Raw genomic sequence first — 8,705 nt, forward strand, 5'->3', positions numbered from 1 at the left:
TTTTGATCTTCAAATATTGAGTTTCCCATGAAGACATACAAAGTTCGAGTAACGCCCGGTGTTTCTTCAATCCTTCAATCTCTGGCACTAAATTTTGTGCGGTTTCGAAGTGTTTAATCCTCAATTGCGCCACTGCATGCAGATCTTGTTGATTGGCCTTTTGTATGGTTGCCTGACAATTCTCAGCTTCCTTTATCTTTTCTTCGAGAGCTTTTATCTCTTGTTTCCAGGAGTTGATATCCTTCTCATAATTATCATATGCCTTCTGATTTTCTGAATGTTTAAGCTTGAGGGCCTCACCTTGTTTCGTTGCATCCACAGCAGAGTTCCATGAAGAGTCATGAGAGGCTATTTTTTCAGATAGTTGCTTTTCGATATTTTGTTTTCGAAGAATATTAGCTTGAAGTTGTTCAACTAGAGAACCTAGCAAAACAATCACCTCTGAAACTTCTTTCGAGACTCGAAACAAATCCACTTTCTTCAAGAGTTGATTCAAGTTATGACTTTTAATAGGATCTTGACTAAGAACATCCACAAGATTGACCCCAAAGAATCTTTCTTTTATCTGTCGAAGGAGGTCAGGAATGTCTTCTTTGTCACCAGATTCTACAAGGACAGCTGGAGAGATGTCAAGTTCTGAAGGCGAAGTAGTATTCACATTCATCATAGCTTTTAGAAAGCTGAGAGGATCAGTTTGCTTAAGCTGTTCCAGTTCCGAAGGAGTGGGCTTCGCAGGGGCAGGCATCGAAGTTGCCCCAGGAGTAGTTTCTGTGTCAAGAGTTGAAGTTTCTGGAGGATTGTGTTTATCTGGTTTAGAAATTTCCTCCATAGCATCTTGTTCGGATACAGTATCTTCACTACCATGTGGTTGTGGATTCACGTTGTCACTACCTGAGAATGGATGATTTTCTTCCAGGTTTTTATCTTGATGAGTAGCTGGGGATTCGTCAGTGGATTGGCTTTCTTCGACTGGCTCATTAGGTAAGGTGGTGGTAAGAGGCCTGGCATCTTCAAAAACTGGTGAGAGAACATGGGATTTATTTTGGGAAATATCTGCATTAAACAAACCAGACTTGGTCAGAACGATAAGGCCTTGAGAAGTTTATCGATGAAAGTGAAAGAGTTATGATTACCTTGAGGTTTATCGACATTAATGGTGAAATTGTAAGTCTTAAGACCTGAAGTAGCAGTGCCAGTATCATCCTGCAATGACAAGGTAAGATGTTAACTTAATCATGTAGTTAAAATTATGAGATGATTTTGGGTTGAAACCCAAATACCTTGGGTGGAATATTGTCTGGACTTGAGTTATGACTTTCGATAACGAAGGCATTACTGGCAGTTTTTAAAGGTGATTGATCCGCTGTCGCACGCGGGTAAAAAACGAGTTAATTTGCAAAATTGTAGTAACGACGGTAACGGCAACTCGAATATCGTTCTCACAAGGATTCTTGATTTTATTAACTAACACTAAAAACGATAATGGGGGTTTGTTTTAGAATCAATTTATAAAACAGAGTAAATTAAGTGATTATCAAAATAAGCTAAACGACTAATCCTACTGATTCGGGTTCCGACTTATCATCGGTTATAATAACACCAATCCCTAAACGGCTTCAATCCTATTCGATTACGAGATTAATCAGACAAGCGCTTATCAAAGTCATACGAGTTATGTTCCTGTTCACCGAATTAAGCAAACGGTTAAGAATATGACGAGTTAACGAATTAAGCAAACGATAACACGCAATTAAATTTAGGAACATGCATACAATCGAATTTAATCAATTCTATCCTATGAACAACAATCGAATTAAGCAAACAATTGTAATCAAATTAAGCAAATGATTTCATAGAAAAGAATTGAACAGAAATTGAATTTAAATTAGTATTAGAATAACCTCAAAGCAATGGAACCCATAAGCAGTAGGATTTGCCTTCGGGAATTAGTTCTTCATTCTAATCATGAAACCAAAAGTAAAATTTGTGGCAAAAAAAAGGTCTCCCGTATTCTAGCGGCTGCCAACCCTTATAAAACAAAATAAGGTTTTCTTCTCTACTAACTCAAACTGGGTCAAAAACATAACCCAAGCCCATAAACTAATGACCCAAAAACAAATTATTCTAATGACTGAAACTTCAACGAAATTCTGGGAACTATGCATTTCGAATTTGCCTTTGACTCCAACATGAAAGATGTAGCTCTTTCTCTTAGCTTTCCGGCGATTATTAGAACGCGTCGATCCGATTCCCGAAGCTCCAGTTATGATCAATTTAGTGCAGACTGCTAATGCTGAAAATAGATTGCGAAAATCAAATAAGTGCAAAAATAAACTGATTTATAAAAACACATTAAAATAGAAAAATAAACAAGGTAAAGTAAAGAAATGCCTAAGTAAAAATATAGGAGAATGTGCAGAAATATGCACTGATCAGTGATTCCTCAGAAGACGCCTTGTCGCTAGGAGAAGCAACTTTGGAGGAACCTAGCCCTTTCTCTTTTCCCGAAGGAGTAATAGCTTTCTGTCTCTTTCTATGGCCTTGCCTGGTACGAGGAGGAGATTTGTCTTCATCATCTGAGGCAACTGTTGAAGAGGCTTGTCGTTTCGAACCTACCGGGGGTTTCGAATTCTGGGAAATATAAAATTGAGTAAAATAAGCACTACTCACAGATTATATGAGATTAATGATATAAAATGGGTATGTACCGTGGGTTTCTTGCTAGTGGCAATGGAATCACTCTCACTTGGCTTGTTACTTTTAGATGCCCCAGAGTCCTTCTGCGTAGGAACTTCTTTAATCTTCTTTCTTCGAGCAACGGCTGTAGTTGGGACTGGAATCAGTATATCAACAGGAAAAAGAAAAGTCAGTCGAAAAATTGTCTGAGTCCAAACCTTCAGGTATTGGGGTCAAGACACGAACATGTTCAAGATCTATATGAAGATGCCCTTTGAAAGTATCTAGGGTATGCTTAGTCGGAACCACTCGATCAGCACGTTTTTTAGTACTTTCTTGAAGATCTTTTAAAACGTTGCCACACACAAACCAATTTGGAAAAGGAGGGCTCAGAGCCACACCAAAATCCGCACTTGGTAGTGGAGGGAATTTTGGAGGATTAAGTTTGAAAGCCACTTCATAGCGTAGTTCTGGTCGAACATGCGAGGGCAATTTTAACTTATCCAGTTTGGCGGAAAACTTTTCGCGTAAAATAACTGCAGCTTCACGAACGGTCCGACTAAGATCATCAGGCCGATAGATAGTTTCAAAGAATTTTTGAAAAGCTTGGATTTCTTTAATATGAGTCGAGGTACCTTTGTGGAAATTCTCCTGCACATCATCAAAAGCTGTAGTTAGTTCTTGAGTGAGACTATCGGCGTCAAAGATTTGTGAAGTATAGTAATCCGTCCACCATTGGTGAAAGTCTGGTGTGGAGTAAAAGGCAGGTTCGAAGGAAATAGGAGAAAGATTGGTGACGCCAACATATTTGTTGATCTTTGATTCACACTCCTTTTCAGTCAGGTGCAAGGTATGGAAGCACAGATGGTTCCTTTTATCATATAAACACTTGGGTTTTACCTGCACCAGCCCAAACTGTCTCGAGACCAGATTTGGTTGGTAGCATACGAGAACGCATTGACTTTTTGATGGTCGAAGACGATGATAAAACAACCTTGGGGTCAGAAAGGCTTCCCAAATTTCCATAGACTCAGTTTGTTGATCCTGAGATGTTGATGGGAACCTTCGGGTGAACCATTCAGGACCGATTGTTCGGTGTACAAACGGAGCCATGGAAGGATCGAACTGATTACGCTGGGCGAACATCATTGTATATGCTAGAAAATGTTCATGAAGTTTCCCAGTTTCTTCTTTTGGCGTTAGGTAAGCCAACCTAGTTCCTTCTATAGTTCGATTCTTAATTTTATTATCTTCTTCATTGACGTTGCTTCGAAAGGGAAGGTGAGTTTCGAATGTAGCGTTAAGCCACAGTTGCAGTAGCCAAAAAGGACCAGCAAAAAGTAGAGTGCCAGTTTGGTAGTTTTTGGTAAGATTCGCAGCTTCGCTGAGGTTTTCATAAAGAAATCCTAAGAGTAATTGGCTTAGGTTGAGCTTTTTTCCAGCATGTAGCTGATTAGCCATGCAAAGATACCTCTTTGCAACCTGTATGGATCTTGAGCAGAAAGCGCATCGCGAGAGCCATAGTGCTAAAAAAGCAATATGTTCTTCATCAGAAACTTCTGCTTGTGTTGTGTTGTGGTACTTCTGGATGAATGCAGTATAAGTAACTGTTGATTCATTAAAGCTAATAGTATCAATATCCATATCATTGGGGTCGAAGGTCTCCCCAGTTGGTCGAAGTCCTGTAATAGCAGCTATATCAAAGAGAGTGGGGGTAACCATCCCACATGGAAGATGGAAGGTGTTGTGGGAAGCATCCCAGAAATGAACTGCTGCTACTAACATGGGTTGGTTATATTCTAAGCCTGTTTTTGATAATTGAATCAAATCATATATTCCTAATGATTTCCAGAAAGATTCTTTCTTTCTCTCTACTTTTTCTAACCAGGCATAGTATAGATCAGGATCTTTGGCTAAAGGGATTGACCTAAATACTTTTACAAAGTTGGTCATATAGTTTAACCTAATTTGTGCCAGAGCCAAAGGGGGTGCAGTTGAAGTTTCTTCAGCATTATCAGGTTCTCCTAAAGAGGAATGACCATCTTCATCTAGCTTAATCTTACTAACCAAGGGTCTAGTTTTGTAATAAGAAGGGAAGAATTTGTTTATAGATGGATTACTTTCACCTGGCAATGGACCCATAAAAGCAAGAGGTTTTCCAGAAAGTTCAAAGGGGATGAGTACATGAGAAGCGTAAATTGCGCGCACCTCTGCGGTGTTAGGGTTTGGAATGTGTTCTCGTTCCCCAGACCGCGTTGTTGTTTGGAGCTTTAGAACAGGTTGAAGAACATTTGAAGATGAAGCCATAGAGAAGTTTGATTGAGAAAGTATTCTGTTGAAGAAGATGAAGAAATAGGAATGAAAAGTTGTATAAAAGTGAAGACCAGGTATTTAAAGGTTTAACGGGAACCTTTTTAAATCTTTTGGGTAAAACAAAAGGACACGCGGCGGGTTTTGATTTAATCCAACGGCGGTCAAATAAATTAGCTTTACTCCTAGTATGTAGGAATAATGATCAAGAAGTAAGGTCAAAAACGTGGGAATGTAAGTTATGAGAAGACATCTTTGAAAATGACAAGACGTTTTGAAAACAGGGTCATCAATGATTATGACGTTAGTCAGCAATCTTGGAACTTTCAAAGAGTAGCAAGGAACGAAATCTTACAATGACAAGAAACGCCTATTTCTCTTGTTTTTTCGAAACAGGCATTTATTGGGGGCAATTTGTTAGCTGAAGATTTCGTTTTGCAAATATATGGTTCTTCGAAGAATAAAAATTCGAAGAAGAGATGGTTACTGATGACCATCGTTTGAAGATAAGAAAATGGCTCCTGATGGCCATGCTTCGAGAGTGAAGATTTCTAAGTCACAGCGGAGATGATGAACACTGAAGCTCATAGGAGTACATGTCTTCGAAGACTTAGGCAAATTTCATGAAATATGTTAAAGTATTACTAATTAGCGTGTTTTCGTAGTGTTTTAATGTTAAATACACTGCCACGCGTCGAAGAAGGACTTAGGCGGGAAGATTTGAAATTCGAAGACGGTTTCGTAACTGTCTAACAACAGATGGCATCCCTGGAGTTCTTATGAGAAACGTGGCATTAGATTAGAGTAGGGCCGTTAAGGTCGAAATTAGTATAAATAGGAGTCTTAATGTTAAGATTCTGTGTGTTCATTTTGTACAAATCACTCACATATCACTCAAGTATCAAGTGTTAAAGAGAAAGAGTTCGCTGAGAAATGTACGTATGACACCACCATTTTAATACATGTGTATTCCCTTTTCGTTTTCAGATATCTTTTCAGTATTATTGCATTTCATTTACTTCTTGCCATTTACATTCTTGTACTGTTATTTTCATGTCATTTACTTTTGAAGTATTTAATATTTCTGCAATTTTAGATTCTTTGTACTTTAAACAGTTTTCGTTTCATGTCTTATTTTTACTTACCCTTTTGTTGAAGTTATACTTGCATATAACAAAGTCACTATCAAGTTTACTTGTTTTATTCGAAGAAACTCTTATTGACAAAGATAAATCATAAATATGGTTCGAACGACCATTAATAACAATCTTTTTGACTATGTGTCCTAGGATCAATCTAGTCGATCCTGCGAGTAACCAAATCATATTTACTTATAGTTTGGAAGACTAGCGGTTGTTTACCGGAAATCACCGTAAACAATGAGACGGGCTTAAAGATGCCATCTGATATGGATAAATACGAAAGTTAGAATAAGTCGTGCGTTAGACTATATCCGAGCTTGAAGTGTTGAGAGGCGTTTGTCGGAGATGGGCTTGAAGATGCCATCAGATGTTTGAAAAAGTTGTTCGTCTAAAGCAGATGCTTTTCAGACTGGATCATATGCATTGATTGTATTTGAAGGAGAGATTCATTAAAATGAAGTAATGTCTTTCAGAAGACTACCCGGAGAGGTTCTTGAAAAGGGTAGATCGCTGGCCTAAAGAAGACTATGATTATTGATTTAAAGGAGATTTAGGCCTGAAAGGGTAAGGGATATTTTATAAAAAATTGGATAACTATTTAAAGGAGGATTACCTAATGACACGTCTTAAACAAGACTACCCAGAAAGGCTCCTAGAAAGGATATGACACGTCTTAAACAAGACTACCTAGAAAGGATATGACACGTCTTAAACAAGACTACCTAGAAAGGCTCCAAGAAAGGATAAAACATCATAGAAAATATTACCTAGAAAGGTTCCTAGAAAGGATGATGAATGTCTTAGAGAAGACTACCTAAAAAGGTTCCTGGAAAGGATGATAAATGTTTTAGAGAAGACTACCTAGAAAGGTTCCTAGAAAGGATATGAAACATCTTAGAAAAGATTACCTAGAAAGGTTCCTAGAAAGGATATGAAACATCTTAGAAAAGATTACCTAGAAAGGTTCCTAGAAAGGATGAGAAGTTCTTTGATTGTTTCTGAATTATCTTTGAAGAAAGACCCGGAATGAAGTGTCAGAATTGTATTTGTCTTGAATAAGTGTTGAGATTGAATCGTTGATACGATTGTATTTGCACCGTACTTGGATGATAATATTCTTTTGATTATGAAGTGACCTGAAAGGAAAGATTATTTTTATGCAATATCATGATGTATGTATTGAGGTTCTCGAAATAAACGAGAGTACTGTATGTTATGCATGTATTTATGAATGATGCAGGGATGGACTATATAGTCGAAGCATATTGATAACTCTTGTATAACAAATGCTAATTGAGAAAATAAATCTCTGTATGCTGCTGGAGATAATGACAAGAGGCTTGAGAATTCCTGTCTTTCGTTCGATGATATCCAGTTGGGGATTTTTGATCTTCGCTTGGGGATGAGAGTGACTTGAGTGATCTGATCCTGATGAATCCTGGGGACAAGAGAGGAGAATAGTCTTCTGATATACTATCTAACCAGATTTCTGAGCGCCCGCTTTAATGGAAATAGCGAGTTTGAATAAACCACGCTAGAGAAGAAGATTGTGTCGGAGAACCGGCAATGTCGGAGGTATAAAATCCGTTGGGGAACCAAGTCTCTGTTAGGAAGAGACTTGAAGATAACTTCTTAAGGAATGCTATGTGGGGATATATTATGAAAACTTCTCTGTGGGGAAGGTTCCCAGAGATTTTCAATTTTTCATTGCCCCTTGTCTTTGAGTACTTGCTGTTGAAAAACACTTGCGAGAGTATACCTGCCCCTGGAATCAATAGCTTGGTATGCTTGATACTTGAATTTGGAATTAGAACTTCAAAGGAGAGACAGATACTGACGTCATCTGATGCTAGTAGCTAAATAGCATTTGTTGAAATTCGTGACTGATGTGACATGCCCCCAGTGATGGACTAACTTCTCTGGTTTTTCAGTACCTCTGAGAGATTCTATGAATCGTGACCAGCTTTCCCCCAGTATATGGGATAATAATATGTCATGCCCCTTTGTGTAAACAAGCTTTTAGCTGATCGAGTCATGCATACGAGACGTCTCTGCAAATTTATTTGTCGGGAGGACTTTTAGTCAGTAATTATGCCCCATGCAGATTCTTTCTAATGTCAAACATTTGAAATTACGTAGACAAAATTGTTTTATAATGACACTCATAAAAATGCAATGCATATGTCTGTCTTGGAGTTTAAAAACATTTTTAGTAAAACAAAAGATGTAAGAAAGTGATATTTGTAAAAACATGATATCAACTCAGGATTTTTGGTAAACCTTAAGGAGTCAGGATACCTTTGGTAATAGTACGCTTTCGAACTAACCATGCCTCAGTTAGGACTTTCAAGGGTTGTAACGTGGCTTGGTTCACGGTTTAAGAAACAAAGGATAATGGCTCAAAGTTTATTTGTACCCATCCCCATCTCCGTGATGTTCTTCGATCTTATGCTCAGTTAACTTTGCATTTAAGTTCTAGCAGGTCTTGAAGTCGTAATATTGACATCTGGTGATGGTTGAAGCACCAAAAGTTTATTTGAAAAGGCAGTCATCCTTTTTGTAATTATTTTTCTTTTG

This window comes from Vicia villosa, linkage group LG6, assembly GCF_029867415.1.
Source record: "Vicia villosa cultivar HV-30 ecotype Madison, WI linkage group LG6, Vvil1.0, whole genome shotgun sequence".
Classification (NCBI taxonomy): Eukaryota; Viridiplantae; Streptophyta; class Magnoliopsida; order Fabales; family Fabaceae; genus Vicia; species Vicia villosa.